The sequence below is a fragment of the Medicago sativa genome, chromosome 2 (assembly GCF_051527215.1).
Source record: "Medicago sativa cultivar Bolivia chromosome 2, Bolivia_mono, whole genome shotgun sequence".
NCBI classification, from domain to species: Eukaryota; Viridiplantae; Streptophyta; class Magnoliopsida; order Fabales; family Fabaceae; genus Medicago; species Medicago sativa.
Genome location: NC_140750.1, coordinates 87060122 through 87087928, shown reverse-complemented (window position 1 = coordinate 87087928; position 27807 = coordinate 87060122).

The following is a 27807-nucleotide window of genomic DNA, read 5'->3' as shown; positions in this document are numbered from 1 at the left end:
CGAGTAATGTCCCAAATTAACGAGGATATTTTCTTAACCCCCATTTTGGCTGAATTTTTAAAGAATGCAAAAATATCCCATGGAAGTCATTGTTATGTTGTTTACCTATCCAACGAATTGTCACACGCTAAGATTCAATGCAAATCGGCCACATTATGGCCTTCCTAGTAAAAAAGGGTCGAAAACGAGTAATGTCCCAAATTAACGAGGAGATTTTCTTAACCTCCATTTTGGCTGAATTTTTAAAAAATGCAAAAATATCCGATGGAAGTCGTAGCTATGTTGTTTACCTATCCAACGAATTGTCCCATACTAAGATTCAATACAAACCGGCCACTTTATGACCTTCCTTATAAAAAAGGGTCGAAAACGAGTAATGTCCTGAATTAACGAGGGGATTTTCTTAACCTCCATTTTGGCTGAATTTTTAGAGAATGCAAAAATATCCCATGGAAGTCGTAGTTATGTTGTTTTTCTATCCAACGAATTGTCACACGCTAAGATTCAATGCAACTCGGCCACATTATGGCCTTCCTACTAAAAAAGGGTCGAAAACCAGTAATGTCCCAAATTAACGAGGATATTTTCTTAACCCCCATTTTGGCTGATTTTTTAGAGAATGCAAAAATATCCCATGGAAGTCGTAGTTATGTTGTTTACCTATCCAACGAATTGTCACACGCTAAGATTCAATGCAAATCGGCCACATTATGGCCTTCCTACTAAAAAAGGGTCGAAAACGAGTAATGTCCCAAATTAACGAGGATATTTTCTTAACCCCCATTTTGGCTGAATTTTTAGAGAATGCAAAAATATCCCATGGAAGTCATAGTTATGTTGTTTACCTATCCAACGAATTGTCACACGCTAAGATTCAATGCAAATCGGCCAAATTATGGCCTTCCTACTAAAAAAGGGTCGAAAACGAGTAATGTCAAAAATTAACGAGGATATTTTCTTAACCCCCATTTTGGCTGAATTTTTAGAGAATGCAAAAATATCCCATGGAAGTCGTAGTTATGTTGTTTACCTATCCAACGAATTGTCACACGCTAAGATTCAATGCAAATCGGCCACATTATGGCCTTCCTACTAAAAAAGGGTCGAAAACGAGTAATGTCCCAAATTAACGAGGAGATTTTCTTAACCCCCATTTTGGCTGAATTTTTAGAGAATGCAAAAATATCCCATGGAAGTCATAGTTATGTTGTTTACCTATCCAACGAATTGTCACACGCTAAGATTCAATGCAAATCGGCCACATTATGGCCTTCCTACTAAAAAAGGGTCGAAAACGAGTAATGTCCCAAATTAACGAGGATATTTTCTTAACCCCCATTTTGGCTGATTTTTTAGAGAATGCAAAAATATCCCATGGAGGTCGTAGTTATGTTGTTTACCTATCCAACGAATTGTCACACGCTAAGATTCAATGCAAATCGGCCACATTATGGCCTTCCTACTAAAAAAGGGTCGAAAACGAGTTATGTCCCAAATTAACGAGGATATTTTCTAAACCCCCATTTTGGCTGAATTTTTAAAGAATGCAAAAATATCCCATGGAAGTCATTGTTATGTTGTTTACCTATCCAACGAATTGTCACACGCTAAGATTCAATGCAAATCGGCCACATTATGGCCTTCCTAGTAAAAAAGGGTCGAAAACGAGTAATGTCCCAAATTAACGAGGAGATTTTCTTAACCTCCATTTTGGCTGAATTTTTAAAAAATGCAAAAATATCCCATGAAAGTCGTAGCTATGTTGTTTACCTATCCAACGAATTGTCCCATACTAAGATTCAATACAAACCGGCCACTTTATGACCTTCCTTATAAAAAAGGGTCGAAAACGAGTAATGTCCTAAATTAACGAGGGGATTTTCTTAACCTCCATTTTGGCTGAATTTTTAAAAAATGCAAAAATATCCGATGGAAGTCGTAGCTATGTTGTTTACCTATCCAACGAATTGTCCCATACTAAGATTCAATACAAACCGGCCACTTTATGACCTTCCTTATAAAAAAGGGTCGAAAACGAGTAATGTCCTAAATTAACGAGGGGATTTTCTTAACCTCCATTTTGGCTGAATTTTTAGAGAATGCAAAAATATCCCATGGAAGTCGTAGTTATGTTGTTTACCTATCCAACGAATTGTCACACGCTAAGATTCAATGCAACTCGGCCACATTATGGCCTTCCTACTAAAAAAGGGTCGAAAACCAGTAATGTCCCAAATTAACGAGGATATTTTCTTAACCCCCATTTTGGCTGATTTTTTAGAGAATGCAAAAATATCCCATGGAAGTCGTAGTTATGTTGTTTACCTATCCAACGAATTGTCACACGCTAAGATTCAATGCAAATCGGCCACATTATGGCCTTCCTACTAAAAAAGGGTCGAAAACGAGTAATGTCCCAAATTAACGAGGATATTTTCTTAACCCCCATTTTGGCTGAATTTTTAGAGAATGCAAAAATATCCCATGGAAGTCATAGTTATGTTGTTTACCTATCCAACGAATTGTCACACGCTAAGATTCAATGCAAATCGGCCACATTATGGCCTTCCTACTAAAAAAGGGTCGAAAACGAGTAATGTCAAAAATTAACGAGGATATTTTCTTAACCCCCATTTTGGCTGAATTTTTAGAGAATGCAAAAATATCCCATGGAAGTCGTAGTTATGTTGTTTACCTATCCAACGAATTGTCACACGCTAAGATTCAATGCAAATCGGCCACATTATGGCCTTCCTACTAAAAAAGGGTCGAAAACGAGTAATGTCCCAAATTAACGAGGAGATTTTCTTAACCCCCATTTTGGCTGAATTTTTAGAGAATGCAAAAATATCCCATGGAAGTCATAGTTATGTTGTTTACCTATCCAACGAATTGTCACACGCTAAGATTCAATGCAAATCGGCCACATTATGGCCTTCCTACTAAAAAAGGGTCGAAAACGAGTAATGTCCCAAATTAACGAGGATATTTTCTTAACCCCCATTTTGGCTGAATTTTTAAAGAATGCAAAAATATCCCATGGAAGTCATTGTTATGTTGTTTACCTATCCAACGAATTGTCACACGCTAAGATTCAATGCAAATCGGCCACATTATGGCCTTCCTAGTAAAAAAGGGTCGAAAACGAGTAATGTCCCAAATTAACGAGGAGATTTTCTTAACCTCCATTTTGGCTGAATTTTTAAAAAATGCAAAAATATCCGATGGAAGTCGTAGCTATGTTGTTTACCTATCCAACGAATTGTCCCATACTAAGATTCAATACAAACCGGCCACTTTATGACCTTCCTTATAAAAAAGGGTCGAAAACGAGTAATGTCCTGAATTAACGAGGGGATTTTCTTAACCTCCATTTTGGCTGAATTTTTAGAGAATGCAAAAATATCCCATGGAAGTCGTAGTTATGTTGTTTACCTATCCAACGAATTGTCACACGCTAAGATTCAATGCAACTCGGCCACATTATGGCCTTCCTACTAAAAAAGGGTCGAAAACCAGTAATGTCCCAAATTAACGAGGATATTTTCTTAACCCCCATTTTGGCTGATTTTTTAGAGAATGCAAAAATATCCCATGGAAGTCGTAGTTATGTTGTTTACCTATCCAACGAATTGTCACACGCTAAGATTCAATGCAAATCGGCCACATTATGGCCTTCCTACTAAAAAAGGGTCGAAAACGAGTAATGTCCCAAATTAACGAGGATATTTTCTTAACCCCCATTTTGGCTGAATTTTTAGAGAATGCAAAAATATCCCATGGAAGTCATAGTTATGTTGTTTACCTATCCAACGAATTGTCACACGCTAAGATTCAATGCAAATCGGCCACATTATGGCCTTCCTACTAAAAAAGGGTCGAAAACGAGTAATGTCAAAAATTAACGAGGATATTTTCTTAACCTCCATTTTGGCTGAATTTTTAAAAAATGCAAAAATATCCGATGGAAGTCGTAGCTATGTTGTTTACCTATCCAACGAATTGTCCCATACTAAGATTCAATACAAACCGGCCACTTTATGACCTTCCTTATAAAAAAGGGTCGAAAACGAGTAATGTCCTGAATTAACGAGGGGATTTTCTTAACCTCCATTTTGGCTGAATTTTTAGAGAATGCAAAAATATCCCATGGAAGTCGTAGTTATGTTGTTTACCTATCCAACGAATTGTCACACGCTAAGATTCAATGCAACTCGGCCACATTATGGCCTTCCTACTAAAAAAGGGTCGAAAACCAGTAATGTCCCAAATTAACGAGGATATTTTCTTAACCCCCATTTTGGCTGATTTTTTAGAGAATGCAAAAATATCCCATGGAAGTCGTAGTTATGTTGTTTACCTATCCAACGAATTGTCACACGCTAAGATTCAATGCAAATCGGCCACATTATGGCCTTCCTACTAAAAAAGGGTCGAAAACGAGTAATGTCCCAAATTAACGAGGATATTTTCTTAACCCCCATTTTGGCTGAATTTTTAGAGAATGCAAAAATATCCCATGGAAGTCATAGTTATGTTGTTTACCTATCCAACGAATTGTCACACGCTAAGATTCAATGCAAATCGGCCACATTATGGCCTTCCTACTAAAAAAGGGTCGAAAACGAGTAATGTCAAAAATTAACGAGGATATTTTCTTAACCCCCATTTTGGCTGAATTTTTAGAGAATGCAAAAATATCCCATGGAAGTCGTAGTTATGTTGTTTACCTATCCAACGAATTGTCACACGCTAAGATTCAATGCAAATCGGCCACATTATGGCCTTCCTACTAAAAAAGGGTCGAAAACGAGTAATGTCCCAAATTAACGAGGAGATTTTCTTAACCCCCATTTTGGCTGAATTTTTAGAGAATGCAAAAATATCCCATGGAAGTCATAGTTATGTTGTTTACCTATCCAACGAATTGTCACACGCTAAGATTCAATGCAAATCGGCCACATTATGGCCTTCCTACTAAAAAAGGGTCGAAAACGAGTAATGTCCCAAATTAACGAGGATATTTTCTTAACCCCCATTTTGGCTGAATTTTTAAAGAATGCAAAAATATCCCATGGAAGTCATTGTTATGTTGTTTACCTATCCAACGAATTGTCACACGCTAAGATTCAATGCAAATCGGCCACATTATGGCCTTCCTAGTAAAAAAGGGTCGAAAACGAGTAATGTCCCAAATTAACGAGGAGATTTTCTTAACCTCCATTTTGGCTGAATTTTTAAAAAATGCAAAAATATCCGATGGAAGTCGTAGCTATGTTGTTTACCTATCCAACGAATTGTCCCATACTAAGATTCAATACAAACCGGCCACTTTATGACCTTCCTTATAAAAAAGGGTCGAAAACGAGTAATGTCCTGAATTAACGAGGGGATTTTCTTAACCTCCATTTTGGCTGAATTTTTAGAGAATGCAAAAATATCCCATGGAAGTCGTAGTTATGTTGTTTACCTATCCAACGAATTGTCACACGCTAAGATTCAATGCAACTCGGCCACATTATGGCCTTCCTACTAAAAAAGGGTCGAAAACCAGTAATGTCCCAAATTAACGAGGATATTTTCTTAACCCCCATTTTGGCTGATTTTTTAGAGAATGCAAAAATATCCCATGGAAGTCGTAGTTATGTTGTTTACCTATCCAACGAATTGTCACACGCTAAGATTCAATGCAAATCGGCCACATTATGGCCTTCCTACTAAAAAAGGGTCGAAAACGAGTAATGTCCCAAATTAACGAGGATATTTTCTTAACCCCCATTTTGGCTGAATTTTTAGAGAATGCAAAAATATCCCATGGAAGTCATAGTTATGTTGTTTACCTATCCAACGAATTGTCACACGCTAAGATTCAATGCAAATCGGCCACATTATGGCCTTCCTACTAAAAAAGGGTCGAAAACGAGTAATGTCAAAAATTAACGAGGATATTTTCTTAACCTCCATTTTGGCTGAATTTTTAAAAAATGCAAAAATATCCGATGGAAGTCGTAGCTATGTTGTTTACCTATCCAACGAATTGTCCCATACTAAGATTCAATACAAACCGGCCACTTTATGACCTTCCTTATAAAAAAGGGTCGAAAACGAGTAATGTCCTGAATTAACGAGGGGATTTTCTTAACCTCCATTTTGGCTGAATTTTTAGAGAATGCAAAAATATCCCATGGAAGTCGTAGTTATGTTGTTTACCTATCCAACGAATTGTCACACGCTAAGATTCAATGCAACTCGGCCACATTATGGCCTTCCTACTAAAAAAGGGTCGAAAACCAGTAATGTCCCAAATTAACGAGGATATTTTCTTAACCCCCATTTTGGCTGATTTTTTAGAGAATGCAAAAATATCCCATGGAAGTCGTAGTTATGTTGTTTACCTATCCAACGAATTGTCACACGCTAAGATTCAATGCAAATCGGCCACATTATGGCCTTCCTACTAAAAAAGGGTCGAAAACGAGTAATGTCCCAAATTAACGAGGATATTTTCTTAACCCCCATTTTGGCTGAATTTTTAGAGAATGCAAAAATATCCCATGGAAGTCATAGTTATGTTGTTTACCTATCCAACGAATTGTCACACGCTAAGATTCAATGCAAATCGGCCACATTATGGCCTTCCTACTAAAAAAGGGTCGAAAACGAGTAATGTCAAAAATTAACGAGGATATTTTCTTAACCCCCATTTTGGCTGAATTTTTAGAGAATGCAAAAATATCCCATGGAAGTCGTAGTTATGTTGTTTACCTATCCAACGAATTGTCACACGCTAAGATTCAATGCAAATCGGCCACATTATGGCCTTCCTACCAAAAAAGGGTCGAAAACGAGTAATGTCCCAAATTAACGAGGAGATTTTCTTAACCCCCATTTTGGCTGAATTTTTAGAGAATGCAAAAATATCCCATGGAAGTCATAGTTATGTTGTTTACCTATCCAACGAATTGTCACACGCTAAGATTCAATGCAAATCGGCCACATTATGGCCTTCCTACTAAAAAAGGGTCGAAAACGAGTAATGTCCCAAATTAACGAGGATATTTTCTTAACCCCCATTTTGGCTGATTTTTTAGAGAATGCAAAAATATCCCATGGAGGTCGTAGTTATGTTGTTTACCTATCCAACGAATTGTCACACGCTAAGATTCAATGCAAATCGGCCACATTATGGCCTTCCTACTAAAAAAGGGTCGAAAACGAGTTATGTCCCAAATTAACGAGGATATTTTCTTAACCCCCATTTTGGCTGAATTTTTAAAGAATGCAAAAATATCCCATGGAAGTCATTGTTATGTTGTTTACCTATCCAACGAATTGTCACACGCTAAGATTCAATGCAAATCGGCCACATTATGGCCTTCCTAGTAAAAAAGGGTCGAAAACGAGTAATGTCCCAAATTAACGAGGAGATTTTCTTAACCTCCATTTTGGCTGAATTTTTAAAAAATGCAAAAATATCCCATGAAAGTCGTAGCTATGTTGTTTACCTATCCAACGAATTGTCCCATACTAAGATTCAATACAAACCGGCCACTTTATGACCTTCCTTATAAAAAAGGGTCGAAAACGAGTAATGTCCTAAATTAACGAGGGGATTTTCTTAACCTCCATTTTGGCTGAATTTTTAAAAAATGCAAAAATATCCGATGGAAGTCGTAGCTATGTTGTTTACCTATCCAACGAATTGTCCCATACTAAGATTCAATACAAACCGGCCACTTTATGACCTTCCTTATAAAAAAGGGTCGAAAACGAGTAATGTCCTAAATTAACGAGGGGATTTTCTTAACCTCCATTTTGGCTGAATTTTTAGAGAATGCAAAAATATCCCATGGAAGTCGTAGTTATGTTGTTTACCTATCCAACGAATTGTCACACGCTAAGATTCAATGCAACTCGGCCACATTATGGCCTTCCTACTAAAAAAGGGTCGAAAACCAGTAATGTCCCAAATTAACGAGGATATTTTCTTAACCCCCATTTTGGCTGATTTTTTAGAGAATGCAAAAATATCCCATGGAAGTCGTAGTTATGTTGTTTACCTATCCAACGAATTGTCACACGCTAAGATTCAATGCAAATCGGCCACATTATGGCCTTCCTACTAAAAAAGGGTCGAAAACGAGTAATGTCCCAAATTAACGAGGATATTTTCTTAACCCCCATTTTGGCTGAATTTTTAGAGAATGCAAAAATATCCCATGGAAGTCATAGTTATGTTGTTTACCTATCCAACGAATTGTCACACGCTAAGATTCAATGCAAATCGGCCACATTATGGCCTTCCTACTAAAAAAGGGTCGAAAACGAGTAATGTCAAAAATTAACGAGGATATTTTCTTAACCCCCATTTTGGCTGAATTTTTAGAGAATGCAAAAATATCCCATGGAAGTCGTAGTTATGTTGTTTACCTATCCAACGAATTGTCACACGCTAAGATTCAATGCAAATCGGCCACATTATGGCCTTCCTACTAAAAAAGGGTCGAAAACGAGTAATGTCCCAAATTAACGAGGAGATTTTCTTAACCCCCATTTTGGCTGAATTTTTAGAGAATGCAAAAATATCCCATGGAAGTCATAGTTATGTTGTTTACCTATCCAACGAATTGTCACACGCTAAGATTCAATGCAAATCGGCCACATTATGGCCTTCCTACTAAAAAAGGGTCGAAAACGAGTAATGTCCCAAATTAACGAGGATATTTTCTTAACCCCCATTTTGGCTGAATTTTTAAAGAATGCAAAAATATCCCATGGAAGTCATTGTTATGTTGTTTACCTATCCAACGAATTGTCACACGCTAAGATTCAATGCAAATCGGCCACATTATGGCCTTCCTAGTAAAAAAGGGTCGAAAACGAGTAATGTCCCAAATTAACGAGGAGATTTTCTTAACCTCCATTTTGGCTGAATTTTTAAAAAATGCAAAAATATCCGATGGAAGTCGTAGCTATGTTGTTTACCTATCCAACGAATTGTCCCATACTAAGATTCAATACAAACCGGCCACTTTATGACCTTCCTTATAAAAAAGGGTCGAAAACGAGTAATGTCCTAAATTAACGAGGGGATTTTCTTAACCTCCATTTTGGCTGAATTTTTAGAGAATGCAAAAATATCCCATGGAAGTCGTAGTTATGTTGTTTACCTATCCAACGAATTGTCACACGCTAAGATTCAATGCAACTCGGCCACATTATGGCCTTCCTACTAAAAAAGGGTCGAAAACCAGTAATGTCCCAAATTAACGAGGATATTTTCTTAACCCCCATTTTGGCTGATTTTTTAGAGAATGCAAAAATATCCCATGGAAGTCGTAGTTATGTTGTTTACCTATCCAACGAATTGTCACACGCTAAGATTCAATGCAAATCGGCCACATTATGGCCTTCCTACTAAAAAAGGGTCGAAAACGAGTAATGTCCCAAATTAACGAGGATATTTTCTTAACCCCCATTTTGGCTGAATTTTTAGAGAATGCAAAAATATCCCATGGAAGTCATAGTTATGTTGTTTACCTATCCAACGAATTGTCACACGCTAAGATTCAATGCAAATCGGCCACATTATGGCCTTCCTACTAAAAAAGGGTCGAAAACGAGTAATGTCAAAAATTAACGAGGATATTTTCTTAACCCCCATTTTGGCTGAATTTTTAGAGAATGCAAAAATATCCCATGGAAGTCGTAGTTATGTTGTTTACCTATCCAACGAATTGTCACACGCTAAGATTCAATGCAAATCGGCCACATTATGGCCTTCCTACTAAAAAAGGGTCGAAAACGAGTAATGTCCCAAATTAACGAGGAGATTTTCTTAACCCCCATTTTGGCTGAATTTTTAGAGAATGCAAAAATATCCCATGGAAGTCATAGTTATGTTGTTTACCTATCCAACGAATTGTCACACGCTAAGATTCAATGCAAATCGGCCACATTATGGCCTTCCTACTAAAAAAGGGTCGAAAACGAGTAATGTCCCAAATTAACGAGGATATTTTCTTAACCCCCATTTTGGCTGAATTTTTAAAGAATGCAAAAATATCCCATGGAAGTCATTGTTATGTTGTTTACCTATCCAACGAATTGTCACACGCTAAGATTCAATGCAAATCGGCCACATTATGGCCTTCCTAGTAAAAAAGGGTCGAAAACGAGTAATGTCCCAAATTAACGAGGAGATTTTCTTAACCTCCATTTTGGCTGAATTTTTAAAAAATGCAAAAATATCCGATGGAAGTCGTAGCTATGTTGTTTACCTATCCAACGAATTGTCCCATACTAAGATTCAATACAAACCGGCCACTTTATGACCTTCCTTATAAAAAAGGGTCGAAAACGAGTAATGTCCTGAATTAACGAGGGGATTTTCTTAACCTCCATTTTGGCTGAATTTTTAGAGAATGCAAAAATATCCCATGGAAGTCGTAGTTATGTTGTTTACCTATCCAACGAATTGTCACACGCTAAGATTCAATGCAACTCGGCCACATTATGGCCTTCCTACTAAAAAAGGGTCGAAAACCAGTAATGTCCCAAATTAACGAGGATATTTTCTTAACCCCCATTTTGGCTGATTTTTTAGAGAATGCAAAAATATCCCATGGAAGTCGTAGTTATGTTGTTTACCTATCCAACGAATTGTCACACGCTAAGATTCAATGCAAATCGGCCACATTATGGCCTTCCTACTAAAAAAGGGTCGAAAACGAGTAATGTCCCAAATTAACGAGGATATTTTCTTAACCCCCATTTTGGCTGAATTTTTAGAGAATGCAAAAATATCCCATGGAAGTCATAGTTATGTTGTTTACCTATCCAACGAATTGTCACACGCTAAGATTCAATGCAAATCGGCCACATTATGGCCTTCCTACTAAAAAAGGGTCGAAAACGAGTAATGTCAAAAATTAACGAGGATATTTTCTTAACCCCCATTTTGGCTGAATTTTTAGAGAATGCAAAAATATCCCATGGAAGTCGTAGTTATGTTGTTTACCTATCCAACGAATTGTCACACGCTAAGATTCAATGCAAATCGGCCACATTATGGCCTTCCTAGTAAAAAAGGGTCGAAAACGAGTAATGTCCCAAATTAACGAGGAGATTTTCTTAACCTCCATTTTGGCTGAATTTTTAAAAAATGCAAAAATATCCCATGAAAGTCGTAGCTATGTTGTTTACCTATCCAACGAATTGTCCCATACTAAGATTCAATACAAACCGGCCACTTTATGACCTTCCTTATAAAAAAGGGTCGAAAACGAGTAATGTCCTAAATTAACGAGGGGATTTTCTTAACCTCCATTTTGGCTGAATTTTTAGAGAATGCAAAAATATCCCATGGAAGTCGTAGTTATGTTGTTTACCTATCCAACGAATTGTCACGCGCTAAGATTCAATGCAACTCGGCCACATTATGGCCTTCCTACTAAAAAAGGGTCGAAAACCAGTAATGTCCCAAATTAACGACGATATTTTCTTAACCCCCATTGTGGCTGATTTTTTAGAGAATGCAAAAATATCCCATGGAAGTCGTAGTTATGTTGTTTACCTATCCAACGAATTGTCACACGCTAAGATTCAATGCAAATCGGCCACATTATGGCCTTCCTACTAAAAAAGGGTCGAAAACGAGTAATGTCCCAAATTAACGAGGATATTTTCTTAACCCCCATTTTGGCTGAATTTTTAGAGAATGCAAAAATATCCCATGGAAGTCATAGTTATGTTGTTTACCTATCCAACGAATTGTCACACGCTAAGATTCAATGCAAATCGGCCACATTATGGCCTTCCTACTAAAAAAGGGTCGAAAACGAGTAATGTCAAAAATTAACGAGGATATTTTCTTAACCCCCATTTTGGCTGAATTTTTAGAGAATGCAAAAATATCCCATGGAAGTCGTAGTTATGTTGTTTACCTATCCAACGAATTGTCACACGCTAAGATTCAATGCAAATCGGCCACATTATGGCCTTCCTACTAAAAAAGGGTCGAAAACGAGTAATGTCCCAAATTAACGAGGAGATTTTCTTAACCCCCATTTTGGCTGAATTTTTAGAGAATGCAAAAATATCCCATGGAAGTCATAGTTATGTTGTTTACCTATCCAACGAATTGTCACACGCTAAGATTCAATGCAAATCGGCCACATTATGGCCTTCCTACTAAAAAAGGGTCGAAAACGAGTAATGTCCCAAATTAACGAGGATATTTTCTTAACCCCCATTTTGGCTGAATTTTTAGAGAATGCAAAAATATCCCATGGAAGTCATTGTTATGTTGTTTACCTATCCAACGAATTGTCACACGCTAAGATTCAATGCAAATCGGCCACATTATGGCCTTCCTACTAAAAAAGGGTCGAAAACGAGTAATGTCAAAAATTATCGAGGATATTTTCTTAACCCCCATTTTGGCTGAATTTTTAGAGAATGCAAAAATATCCCATGGAAGTCGTAGTTATGTTGTTTACCTATCCAACGAATTGTCACACGCTAAGATTCAAAGCAAATCGGCCACATTATGGCCTTCCTACTAAAAAAGGGTCGAAAACGAGTAATGTCCCAAATTAACGAGGATATTTTCTTAACCCCCATTTTGGCTGATTTTTTAGAGAATGCAAAAATATCCCATGGAAGTCGTAGTTATGTTGTTTACCTATCCAACGAATTGTCACACGCTAAGATTCGATGCAAATCGGCCACATTATGGCCTTCCTACTAAAAAAGGGTCGAAAACGAGTAATGTCCCAAATTAACGAGGATATTTTCTTAACCCCCATTTTGGCTGAATTTTTAAAGAATGCAAAAATATCCCATGGAAGTCATTGTTATGTTGTTTACCTATCCAACGAATTGTCACACGCTAAGATTCAATGCAAATCGGCCACATTATGGCCTTCCTAGTAAAAAAGGGTCGAAAACGAGTAATGTCCCAAATTAACGAGGAGATTTTCTTAACCTCCATTTTGGCTGAATTTTTAAAAAATGTAAAAATATCCGATGGAAGTCGTAGCTATGTTGTTTACCTATCCAACGAATTGTCCCATACTAAGATTCAATACAAACCGGCCACTTTATGACCTTCCTTATAAAAAAGGGTCGAAAACGAGTAATGTCCTAAATTAACGAGGGGATTTTCTTAACCTCCATTTTGGCTGAATTTTTAGAGAATGCAAAAATATCCCATGGAAGTCGTAGTTATGTTGTTTACCTATCCAACGAATTGTCACACGCTAAGATTCAATGCAACTCGGCCACATTATGGCCTTCCTACTAAAAAAGGGTCGAAAACCAGTAATGTCCCAAATTAACGAGGATATTTTCTTAACCCCCATTTTGGCTGATTTTTTAGAGAATGCAAAAATATCCCATGGAAGTCGTAGTTATGTTGTTTACCTATCCAACGAATTGTCACACGCTAAGATTCAATGCAAATCGGCCACATTATGGCCTTCCTACTAAAAAAGGGTCGAAAACGAGTAATGTCCCAAATTAACGAGGATATTTTCTTAACCCCCATTTTGGCTGAATTTTTAGAGAATGCAAAAATATCCCATGGAAGTCATAGTTATGTTGTTTACCTATCCAACGAATTGTCACACGCTAAGATTCAATGCAAATCGGCCACATTATGGCCTTCCTACTAAAAAAGGGTCGAAAACGAGTAATGTCAAAAATTAACGAGGATATTTTCTTAACCCCCATTTTGGCTGAATTTTTAGAGACTGCAAAAATATCCCATGGAAGTCGTAGTTATGTTGTTTACCTATCCAACGAATTGTCACACGCTAAGATTCAATGCAAATCGGCCACATTATGGCCTTCCTACTAAAAAAGGGTCGAAAACGAGTAATGTCCCAAATTAACGAGGAGATTTTCTTAACCCCTATTTTGGCTGAATTTTTAGAGAATGCAAAAATATCCCATGGAAGTCAAAGTTATGTTGTTTACCTATCCAACGAATTGTCACACGCTAAGATTCAATGCAAATCGGCCACATTATGGCCTTCCTACTAAAAAAGGGTCGAAAACGAGTAATGTCCCAAATTAACGGGATATTTTCTTAACCCCCATTTTGGCTGAATTTTTTGAGAATGCAAAAATATCCCATGGAAGTCATTGTTATGTTGTTTACCTATCCAACGAATTGTCACACGCTAAGATTCAATGCAAATCGGCCACATTATGGCCTTCCTACTAAAAAAGGGTCGAAAACGAGTAATGTCAAAAATTATCGAGGATATTTTCTTAACCCCCATTTTGGCTGAATTTTTAGAGAATGCAAAAATATCCCATGGAAGTCGTAGTTATGTTGTTTACCTATCCAACGAATTGTCACACGCTAAGATTCAATGCAAATCGGCCACATTATGGCCTTCCTACTAAAAAAGGGTCGAAAACGAGTAATGTCCCAAATTAACGAGGATATTTTCTTAACCCCCATTTTGGCTGATTTTTTAGAGAATGCAAAAATATCCCATGGAAGTCGTAGTTATGTTGTTTACCTATCCAACGAATTGTCACACGCTAAGATTCAATGCAAATCGGCCACATTATGGCCTTCCTACTAAAAAAGGGTCGAAAACGAGTAATGTCCCAAATTAACGAGGATATTTTCTTAACCCCCATTTTGGCTGAATTTTTAAAGAATGCAAAAATATCCCATGGAAGTCATTGTTATGTTGTTTACCTATCCAACGAATTGTCACACGCTAAGATTCAATGCAAATCGGCCACATTATGGCCTTCCTAGTAAAAAAGGGTCGAAAACGAGTAATGTCCCAAATTAACGAGGAGATTTTCTTAACCTCCATTTTGGATGAATTTTTAAAAAATGCAAAAATATCCGATGGAAGTCGTAGCTATGTTGTTTACCTATCCAACGAATTGTCCCATACTAAGATTCAATACAAACCGGCCACTTTATGACCTTCCTTATAAAAAAGGGTCGAAAACGAGTAATGTCCTAAATTAACGAGGGGATTTTCTTAACCTCCATTTTGGCTGAATTTTTAGAGAATGCAAAAATATCCCATGGAAGTCGTAGTTATGTTGTTTACCTATCCAACGAATTGTCACACGCTAAGATTCAATGCAACTCGGCCACATTATGGCCTTCCTACTAAAAAAGGGTCGAAAACGAGTAATGTCCCAAATTAACGGGATATTTTCTTAACCCCCATTTTGGCTGAATTTTTAGAGAATGCAAAAATATCCCATGGAAGTCATTGTTATGTTGTTTACCTATCCAACGAATTGTCACACGCTAAGATTCATTGCAAATCGGCCACATTATGGCCTTCCTACTAAAAAAGGGTCGAAAACGAGTAATGTCCCAAATTAACGGGATATTTTCTTAACCCCCATTTTGGCTGAATTTTTAGAGAATGCAAAAATATCCCATGGAAGTCATTGTTATGTTGTTTACCTATCCAACGAATTGTCACACGCTAAGATTCAATGCAAATCGGCCACATTATGGCCTTCCTACTAAAAAAGGGTCGAAAACGAGTAATGTCAAAAATTATCGAGGATATTTTCTTAACCCCCATTTTGGCTGAATTTTTAGAGAATGCAAAAATATCCCATGGAAGTCGTAGTTATGTTGTTTACCTATCCAACGAATTGTCACACGCTAAGATTCAATGCAAATCGGCCACATTATGGCCTTCCTACTAAAAAAGGGTCGAAAACGAGTAATGTCCCAAATTAACGAGGATATTTTCTTAACCCCCATTTTGGCTGATTTTTTAGAGAATGCAAAAATATCCCATGGAAGTCGTAGTTATGTTGTTTACCTATCCAACGAATTGTCACACGCTAAGATTCAATGCAAATCGGCCACATTATGGCCTTCCTACTAAAAAAGGGTCGAAAACGAGTAATGTCCCAAATTAACGAGGATATTTTCTTAACCCCCATTTTGGCTGAATTTTTAAAGAATGCAAAAATATCCCATGGAAGTCATTGTTATGTTGTTTACCTATCCAACGAATTGTCACACGCTAAGATTCAATGCAAATCGGCCACATTATGGCCTTCCTACTAAAAAAGGGTCGAAAACGAGTAATGTCCCAAATTAACGAGGATATTTTCTTAACCCCCATTTTGGCTGAATTTTTAAAGAATGCAAAAATATCCCATGGAAGTCATTGTTATGTTGTTTACCTATCCAACGAATTGTCACACGCTAAGATTCAATGCAAATCGGCCACATTATGGCCTTCCTACTAAAAAAGGGTCGAAAACGAGTAATGTCCCAAATTAACGAGGATATTTTCTTAACCCCCATTTTGGCTGAATTTTTAAAGAATGCAAAAATATCCCATGGAAGTCATTGTTATGTTGTTTACCTATCCAACGAATTGTCACACGCTAAGATTCAATGCAAATCGGCCACATTATGGCCTTCCTAGTAAAAAAGGGTCGAAAACGAGTAATGTCCCAAATTAACGAGGAGATTTTCTTAACCTCCATTTTGGATGAATTTTTAAAAAATGCAAAAATATCCGATGGAAGTCGTAGCTATATTGTTTACCTATCCAACGAATTGTCCCATACTAAGATTCAATACAAACCGGCCACTTTATGACCTTCCTTATAAAAAAGGGTCGAAAACGAGTAATGTCCTAAATTAACGAGGGGATTTTCTTAACCTCCATTTTGGCTGAATTTTTAGAGAATGCAAAAATATCCCATGGAAGTCGTAGTTATGTTGTTTACCTATCCAACGAATTGTCACACGCTAAGATTCAATGCAACTCGGCCACATTATGGCCTTCCTACTAAAAAAGGGTCGAAAACGAGTAATGTCCCAAATTAACGGGATATTTTCTTAACCCCCATTTTGGCTGAATTTTTAGAGAATGCAAAAATATCCCATGGAAGTCATTGTTATGTTGTTTACCTATCCAACGAATTGTCACACGCTAAGATTCATTGCAAATCGGCCACATTATGGCCTTCCTACTAAAAAAGGGTCGAAAACGAGTAATGTCCCAAATTAACGGGATATTTTCTTAACCCCCATTTTGGCTGAATTTTTAGAGAATGCAAAAATATCCCATGGAAGTCATTGTTATGTTGTTTACCTATCCAACGAATTGTCACACGCTAAGATTCAATGCAAATCGGCCACATTATGGCCTTCCTACTAAAAAAGGGTCGAAAACGAGTAATGTCAAAAATTATCGAGGATATTTTCTTAACCCCCATTTTGGCTGAATTTTTAGAGAATGCAAAAATATCCCATGGAAGTCGTAGTTATGTTGTTTACCTATCCAACGAATTGTCACACGCTAAGATTCAATGCAAATCGGCCACATTATGGCCTTCCTACTAAAAAAGGGTCGAAAACGAGTAATGTCCCAAATTAACGAGGATATTTTCTTAACCCCCATTTTGGCTGATTTTTTAGAGAATGCAAAAATATCCCATGGAAGTCGTAGTTATGTTGTTTACCTATCCAACGAATTGTCACACGCTAAGATTCAATGCAAATCGGCCACATTATGGCCTTCCTACTAAAAAAGGGTCGAAAACGAGTAATGTCCCAAATTAACGAGGATATTTTCTTAACCCCCATTTTGGCTGAATTTTTAAAGAATGCAAAAATATCCCATGGAAGTCATTGTTATGTTGTTTACCTATCCAACGAATTGTCACACGCTAAGATTCAATGCAAATCGGCCACATTATGGCCTTCCTACTAAAAAAGGGTCGAAAACGAGTAATGTCCCAAATTAACGAGGATATTTTCTTAACCCCCATTTTGGCTGAATTTTTAAAGAATGCAAAAATATCCCATGGAAGTCATTGTTATGTTGTTTACCTATCCAACGAATTGTCACACGCTAAGATTCAATGCAAATCGGCCACATTATGGCCTTCCTACTAAAAAAGGGTCGAAAACGAGTAATGTCCCAAATTAACGAGGAGATTTTCTTAACCTCCATTTTGGCTGAATTTTTAAAAAATGCAAAAATATCCGATGGAAGTCGTAGCTATGTTGTTTACCTATCCAACAAATTGTCCCATACTAAGATTCAATACAAACCGGCCACTTTATGACCTTCCTTATAAAAAAGGGTCGAAAACGAGTAATGTCCTAAATTAACGAGGGGATTTTCTTAACCTCCATTTTGGCTGAATTTTTAGAGAATGCAAAAATATCCCATGGAAGTCGTAGTTATGTTGTTTACCTATCCAACGAATTGTCACACGCTAAGATTCAATGCAACTCGGCCACATTATGGCCTTCCTACTAAAAAAGGGTCGAAAACCAGTAATGTCCCAAATTAACGAGGATATTTTCTTAACCCCCATTTTGGCTGATTTTTTAGAGAATGCAAAAATATCCCATGGAAGTCGTAGTTATGTTGTTTACCTATCCAACGAATTGTCACACGCTAAGATTCAATGCAAATCGGCCACATTATGGCCTTCCTACTAAAAAAGGGTCGAAAACGAGTAATGTCCCAAATTAACGAGGATATTTTCTTAACCCCCATTTTGGCTGAATTTTTAGAGAATGCAAAAATATCCCATGGAAGTCATTGTTATGTTGTTTACCTATCCAACGAATTGTCACACGCTAAGATTCAATGCAAATCGGCCACATTATGGCCTTCCTACTAAAAAAGGGTCGAAAACGAGTAATGTCAAAAATTATCGAGGATATTTTCTTAACCCCCATTTTGGCTGAATTTTTAGAGAATGCAAAAATATCCCATGGAAGTCGTAGTTATGTTGTTTACCTATCCAACGAATTGTCACACGCTAAGATTCAATGCAAATCGGCCACATTATGGCCTTCCTACTAAAAAAGGGTCGAAAACGAGTAATGTCCCAAATTAACGAGGATATTTTCTTAACCCCCATTTTGGCTGATTTTTTAGAGAATGCAAAAATATCCCATGGAAGTCGTAGTTATGTTGTTTACCTATCCAACGAATTGTCACACGCTAAGATTCAATGCAAATCGGCCACATTATGGCCTTCCTACTAAAAAAGGGTCGAAAACGAGTAATGTCCCAAATTAACGAGGATATTTTCTTAACCCCCATTTTGGCTGAATTTTTAAAGAATGCAAAAATATCCCATGGAAGTCATTGTTATGTTGTTTACCTATCCAACGAATTGTCACACGCTAAGATTCAATGCAAATCGGCCACATTATGGCCTTCCTACTAAAAAAGGGTCGAAAACGAGTAATGTCCCAAATTAACGAGGATATTTTCTTAACCCCCATTTTGGCTGAATTTTTAAAGAATGCAAAAATATCCCATGGAAGTCATTGTTATGTTGTTTACCTATCCAACGAATTGTCACACGCTAAGATTCAATGCAAATCGGCCACATTATGGCCTTCCTACTAAAAAAGGGTCGAAAACGAGTAATGTCCCAAATTAACGAGGAGATTTTCTTAACCTCCATTTTGGCTGAATTTTTAAAAAATGCAAAAATATCCGATGGAAGTCATAGCTATGTTGTTTACCTATCCAACAAATTGTCCCATACTAAGATTCAATACAAACCGGCCACTTTATGACCTTCCTTATAAAAAAGGGTCGAAAACGAGTAATGTCCTAAATTAACGAGGGGATTTTCTTAACCTCCATTTTGGCTGAATTTTTAGAGAATGCAAAAATATCCCATGGAAGTCGTAGTTATGTTGTTTACCTATCCAACGAATTGTCACACGCTAAGATTCAATGCAACTCGGCCACATTATGGCCTTCCTACTAAAAAAGGGTCGAAAACCAGTAATGTCCCAAATTAACGAGGATATTTTCTTAACCCCCATTTTGGCTGATTTTTTAGAGAATGCAAAAATATCCCATGGAAGTCGTAGTTATGTTGTTTACCTATCCAACGAATTGTCACACGCTAAGATTCAATGCAAATCGGCCACATTATGGCCTTCCTACTAAAAAAGGGTCGAAAACGAGTAATGTCCCAAATTAACGAGGATATTTTCTTAACCCCCATTTTGGCTGAATTTTTAGAGAATGCAAAAATATCCCATGGAAGTCATAGTTATGTTGTTTACCTATCCAACGAATTGTCACACGCTAAGATTCAATGCAAATCGGCCACATTATGACCTTCCTACTAAAAAAGGGTCGAAAACGAGTAATGTCAAAAATTAACGAGGATATTTTCTTAACCCCCATTTTGGCTGAATTTTTAGAGAATGCAAAAATATCCCATGGAAGTCGTAGTTATGTTGTTTACCTATCCAACGAATTGTCACACGCTAAGATTCAATGCAAATCGGCCACATTATGGCCTTCCTACTAAAAAAGGGTCGAAAACGAGTTATGTCCCAAATTAACGAGGAGATTTTCTTAACCCCCATTTTGGCTGAATTTTTAGAGAATGCAAAAATATCCCATGGAAGTCATAGTTATGTTGTTTACCTATCCAACGAATTGTCACACGCTAAGATTCAAGGCAAATCGGCCACATTATGGCCTTCCTACTAAAAAAGGGTCGAAAACGAGTAATGTCCCAAATTAACGGGATATTTTCTTAACCCCCATTTTGGCTGAATTTTTAGAGAATGCAAAAATATCCCATGGAAGTCATTGTTATGTTGTTTACCTATCCAACGAATTGTCACACGCTAAGATTCAATGCAAATCGGCCACATTATGGCCTTCCTACTAAAAAAGGGTCGAAAACGAGTAATGTCAAAAATTATCGAGGATATTTTCTTAACCCCCATTTTGGCTGAATTTTTAGAGAATGCAAAAATATCCCATGGAAGTCGTAGTTATGTTGTTTACCTATCCAACGAATTGTCACACGCTAAGATTCAATGCAAATCGGCCACATTATGGCCTTCCTACTAAAAAAGGGTCGAAAACGAGTAATGTCCCAAATTAACGAGGATATTTTCTTAACCCCCATTTTGGCTGATTTTTTAGAGAATGCAAAAATATCCCATGGAAGTCGTAGTTATGTTGTTTACCTATCCAACGAATTGTCACACGCTAAGATTCAATGCAAATCGGCCACATTATGGCCTTCCTACTAAAAAAGGGTCGAAAACGAGTAATGTCCCAAATTAACGAGGATATTTTCTTAACCCCCATTTTGGCTGAATTTTTAGAGAATGCAAAAATATCCCATGGAAGTCATAGTTATGTTGTTTACCTATCCAACGAATTGTCACACGCTAAGATTCAATGCAAATCGGCCACATTATGACCTTCCTACTAAAAAAGGGTCGAAAACGAGTAATGTCAAAAATTAACGAGGATATTTTCTTAACCCCCATTTTGGCTGAATTTTTAGAGAATGCAAAAATATCCCATGGAAGTCGTAGTTATGTTGTTTACCTATCCAACGAATTGTCACACGCTAAGATTCAATGCAAATCGGCCACATTATGGCCTTCCTACTAAAAAAGGGTCGAAAACGAGTTATGTCCCAAATTAACGAGGAGATTTTCTTAACCCCCATTTTGGCTGAATTTTTAGAGAATGCAAAAATATCCCATGGAAGTCATAGTTATGTTGTTTACCTATCCAACGAATTGTCACACGCTAAGATTCAATGCAAATCGGCCACATTATGGCCTTCCTACTAAAAAAGGGTCGAAAACGAGTAATGTCCCAAATTAACGGGATATTTTCTTAACCCCCATTTTGGCTGAATTTTTAGAGAATGCAAAAATATCCCATGGAAGTCATTGTTATGTTGTTTACCTATCCAACGAATTGTCACACGCTAAGATTCAATGCAAATCGGCCACATTATGGCCTTCCTACTAAAAAAGGGTCGAAAACGAGTAATGTCAAAAATTATCGAGGATATTTTCTTAACCCCCATTTTGGCTGAATTTTTAGAGAATGCAAAAATATCCCATGGAAATCGTAGTTATGTTGTTTACCTATCCAACGAATTGTCACACGCTAAGATTCAATGCAAATCGGCCACATTATGGCCTTCCTACTAAAAAAGGGTCGAAAACGAGTAATGTCCCAAATTAACGAGGATATTTTCTTAACCCCCATTTTGGCTGATTTTTTAGAGAATGCAAAAATATCCCATGGAAGTCGTAGTTATGTTGTTTACCTATCCAACGAATTGTCACACGCTAAGATTCAATGCAAATCGGCCACATTATGGCCTTCCTACTAAAAAAGGGTCGAAAACGAGTAATGTCCCAAATTAACGAGGATATTTTCTTAACCCCCATTTTGGCTGAATTTTTAGAGAATGCAAAAATATCCCATGGAAGTCATTGTTATGTTGTTTTCCTATCCAACGAATTGTCACACGCTAAGATTCAATGCAAATCGGCCACATTATGGCCTTCCTACTAAAAAAGGGTCGAAAACGAGTAATGTCAAAAATTAACGAGGATATTTTCTTAACCCCCATTTTGGCTGAATTTTTAGAGAATGCAAAAATATCCCATGGAAGTCGTAGTTATGTTGTTTACCTATCCAACGAATTGTCACACGCTAAGATTCAATGCAAATCGGCCACATTATGGCCTTCCTACTAAAAAAGGGTCGAAAACGAGTAATGTCCCAAATTAACGGGATATTTTCTTAACCCCCATTTTGGCTGAATTTTTAGAGAATGCAAAAATATCCCATGGAAGTCATTGTTATGTTGTTTACCTATCCAACGAATTGTCACACGCTAAGATTCAATGCAAATCGGCCACATTATGGCCTTCCTACTAAAAAAGGGTCGAAAACGAGTAATGTCCCAAATTAACGGGATATTTTCTTAACCCCCATTTTGGCTGAATTTTTAGAGAATGCAAAAATATCCCATGGAAGTCATTGTTATGTTGTTTACCTATCCAACGAATTGTCACACGCTAAGATTCAATGCAAATCGGCCACATTATGGCCTTCCTACTAAAAAAGGGTCGAAAACGAGTAATGTCAAAAATTATCGAGGATATTTTCTTAACCCCCATTTTGGCTGAATTTTTAGAGAATGCAAAAATATCCCATGGAAGTCGTAGTTATGTTGTTTACCTATCCAACGAATTGTCACACGCTAAGATTCAATGCAAATCGGCCACATTATGGCCTTCCTACTAAAAAAGGGTCGAAAACGAGTAATGTCCCAAATTAACGAGGATATTTTCTTAACCCCCATTTTGGCTGATTTTTTAGAGAATGCAAAAATATCCCATGGAAGTCGTAGTTATGTTGTTTACCTATCCAACGAATTGTCACACGCTAAGATTCAATGCAAATCGGCCACATTATGGCCTTCCTACTAAAAAAGGGTCGAAAACGAGTAATGTCCCAAATTAACGAGGATATTTTCTTAACCCCCATTTTGGCTGAATTTTTAGAGAATGCAAAAATATCCCATGGAAGTCATTGTTATGTTGTTTTCCTATCCAACGAATTGTCACACGCTAAGATTCAATGCAAATCGGCCACATTATGGCCTTCCTACTAAAAAAGGGTCGAAAACGAGTAATGTCAAAAATTAACGAGGATATTTTCTTAACCCCCATTTTGGCTGAATTTTTAGAGAATGCAAAAATATCCCATGGAAGTCGTAGTTATGTTGTTTACCTATCCAACGAATTGTCACACGCTAAGATTCAATGCAAATCGGCCACATTATGGCCTTCCTACTAAAAAAGGGTCGAAAACGAGTAATGTCCCAAATTAACGAGGATATTTTCTTAACCCCCATTTTGGCTGAATTTTTAAAGAATGCAAAAATATCCCATGGAAGTCATTGTTATGTTGTTTACCTATCCAACGAATTGTCACACGCTAAGATTCAATGCAAATCGGCCACATTATGGCCTTCCTACTAAAAAAGGGTCGAAAACGAGTAATGTCCCAAATTAACGAGGAGATTTTCTTAACCTCCATTTTGGCTGAATTTTTAAAAAATGCAAAAATATCCGATGGAAGTCGTAGCTATGTTGTTTACCTATCCAACAAATTGTCCCATACTAAGATTCAATACAAACCGGCCACTTTATGACCTTCCTTATAAAAAAGGGTCGAAAACGAGTAATGTCCTAAATTAACGAGGGGATTTTCTTAACCTCCATTTTGGCTGAATTTTTAGAGAATGCAAAAATATCCCATGGAAGTCGTAGTTATGTTGTTTACCTATCCAACGAATTGTCACACGCTAAGATTCAATGCAACTCGGCCACATTATGGCCTTCCTACTAAAAAAGGGTCGAAAACCAGTAATGTCCCAAATTAACGAGGATATTTTCTTAACCCCCATTTTGGCTGATTTTTTAGAGAATGCAAAAATATCCCATGGAAGTCGTAGTTATGTTGTTTACCTATCCAACGAATTGTCACACGCTAAGATTCAATGCAAATCGGCCACATTATGGCCTTCCTACTAAAAAAGGGTCGAAAACGAGTAATGTCCCAAATTAACGAGGATATTTTCTTAACCCCCATTTTGGCTGAATTTTTAGAGAATGCAAAAATATCCCATGGAAGTCATAGTTATGTTGTTTACCTATCCAACGAATTGTCACACGCTAAGATTCAATGCAAATCGGCCACATTATGACCTTCCTACTAAAAAAGGGTCGAAAACGAGTAATGTCAAAAATTAACGAGGATATTTTCTTAACCCCCATTTTGGCTGAATTTTTAGAGAATGCAAAAATATCCCATGGAAGTCGTAGTTATGTTGTTTACCTATCCAACGAATTGTCACACGCTAAGATTCAATGCAAATCGGCCACATTATGGCCTTCCTACTAAAAAAGGGTCGAAAACGAGTTATGTCCCAAATTAACGAGGAGATTTTCTTAACCCCCATTTTGGCTGAATTTTTAGAGAATGCAAAAATATCCCATGGAAGTCATAGTTATGTTGTTTACCTATCCAACGAATTGTCACACGCTAAGATTCAATGCAAATCGGCCACATTATGGCCTTCCTACTAAAAAAGGGTCGAAAACGAGTAATGTCCCAAATTAACGGGATATTTTCTTAACCCCCATTTTGGCTGAATTTTTAGAGAATGCAAAAATATCCCATGGAAGTCATTGTTATGTTGTTTACCTATCCAACGAATTGTCACACGCTAAGATTCAATGCAAATCGGCCACATTATGGCCTTCCTACTAAAAAAGGGTCGAAAACGAGTAATGTCAAAAATTATCGAGGATATTTTCTTAACCCCCATTTTGGCTGAATTTTTAGAGAATGCAAAAATATCCCATGGAAGTCGTAGTTATGTTGTTTACCTATCCAACGAATTGTCACACGCTAAGATTCAATGCAAATCGGCCACATTATGGCCTTCCTACTAAAAAAGGGTCGAAAACGAGTAATGTCCCAAATTAACGAGGATATTTTCTTAACCCCCATTTTGGCTGATTTTTTAGAGAATGCAAAAATATCCCATGGAAGTCGTAGTTATGTTGTTTACCTATCCAACGAATTGTCACACGCTAAGATTCAATGCAAATCGGCCACATTATGGCCTTCCTACTAAAAAAGGGTCGAAAACGAGTAATGTCCCAAATTAACGAGGATATTTTCTTAACCCCCATTTTGGCTGAATTTTTAGAGAATGCAAAAATATCCCATGGAAGTCATTGTTATGTTGTTTTCCTATCCAACGAATTGTCACACGCTAAGATTCAATGCAAATCGGCCACATTATGGCCTTCCTACTAAAAAAGGGTCGAAAACGAGTAATGTCAAAAATTAACGAGGATATTTTCTTAACCCCCATTTTGGCTGAATTTTTAGAGAATGCAAAAATATCCCATGGAAGTCGTAGTTATGTTGTTTACCTATCCAACGAATTGTCACACGCTAAGATTCAATGCAAATCGGCCACATTATGGCCTTCCTACTAAAAAAGGGTCGAAAACGAGTAATGTCCCAAATTAACGAGGATATTTTCTTAACCCCCATTTTGGCTGAATTTTTAGAGAATGCAAAAATATCCCATGGAAGTCATAGTTATGTTGTTTACCTATCCAACGAATTGTCACACGCTAAGATTCAATGCAAATCGGCCACATTATGGCCTTCCTACTAAAAAAGGGTCGAAAACGAGTAATGTCCCAAATTAACGAGGATATTTTCTTAACCCCCATTTTGGCTGAATTTTTAGAGAATGCAAAAATATCCCATGGAAGTCATAGTTATGTTGTTTACCTATCCAACGAATTGTCACACGCTAAGATTCAATGCAAATCGGCCACATTATGGCCTTCCTACTAAAAAAGGGTCGAAAACGAGTAATGTCAAAAATTATCGAGGATATTTTCTTAACCCCCATTTTGGCTGAATTTTTAGAGAATGCAAAAATATCCCATGGAAGTCGTATTTATGTTGTTTACCTATCCAACGAATTGTCACACGCTAAGATTCAATGCAAATCGGCCACATTATGGCCTTCCTACTAAAAAAGGGTCGAAAACGAGTAATGTCCCAAATTAACGAGGATATTTTCTTAACCCCCATTTTGGCTGATTTTTTAGAGAATGCAAAAATATCCCATGGAAGTCGTAGTTATGTTGTTTACCTATCCAACGAATTGTCACACGCTAAGATTCAATGCAAATCGGCCACATTATGGCCTTCCTACTAAAAAAGGGTCGAAAACGAGTAATGTCCCAAATTAACGAGGATATTTTCTTAACCCCCATTTTGGCTGAATTTTTAGAGAATGCAAAAATATCCCATGGAAGTCATTGTTATGTTGTTTTCCTATCCAACGAATTGTCACACGCTAAGATTCAATGCAAATCGGCCACATTATGGCCTTCCTACTAAAAAAGGGTCGAAAACGAGTAATGTCAAAAATTAACGAGGATATTTTCTTAACCCCCATTTTGGCTGAATTTTTAGAGAATGCAAAAATATCCCATGGAAGTCGTAGTTATGTTGTTTACCTATCCAACGAATTGTCACACGCTAAGATTCAATGCAAATCGGCCACATTATGGCCTTCCTACTAAAAAAGGGTCGAAAACGAGTAATGTCCCAAATTAACGAGGATATTTTCTTAACCCCCATTTTGGCTGAATTTTTAGAGAATGCAAAAATATCCCATGGAAGTCATAGTTATGTTGTTTACCTATCCAACGAATTGTCACACGCTAAGATTCAATGCAAATCGGCCACATTATGGCCTTCCTACTAAAAAAGGGTCGAAAACGAGTAATGTCCCAAATTAACGAGGATATTTTCTTAACCCCCATTTTGGCTGAATTTTTAGAGAATGCAAAAATATCCCATGGAAGTCATAGTTATGTTGTTTACCTATCCAACGAATTGTCACACGCTAAGATTCAATGCAAATCGGCCACATTATGACCTTCCTACTAAAAAAGGGTCGAAAACGAGTAATGTCAAAAATTAACGAGGATATTTTCTTAACCCCCATTTTGGCTGAATTTTTAGAGAATGCAAAAATATCCCATGGAAGTCGTAGTTATGTTGTTTACCTATCCAACAAATTGTCACACGCTAAGATTCAATGCAAATCGGCCACATTATGGCCTTCCTACTAAAAAAGGGTCGAAAACGAGTTATGTCCCAAATTAACGAGGAGATTTTCTTAACCCCCATTTTGGCTGAATTTTTAGAGAATGCAAAAATATCCCATGGAAGTCATAGTTATGTTGTTTACCTATCCAACGAATTGTCACACGCTAAGATTCAATGCAAATCGGCCACATTATGGCCTTCCTACTAAAAAAGGGTCGAAAACGAGTAATGTCCCAAATTAACGGGATATTTTCTTAACCCCCATTTTGGCTGAATTTTTAGAGAATGC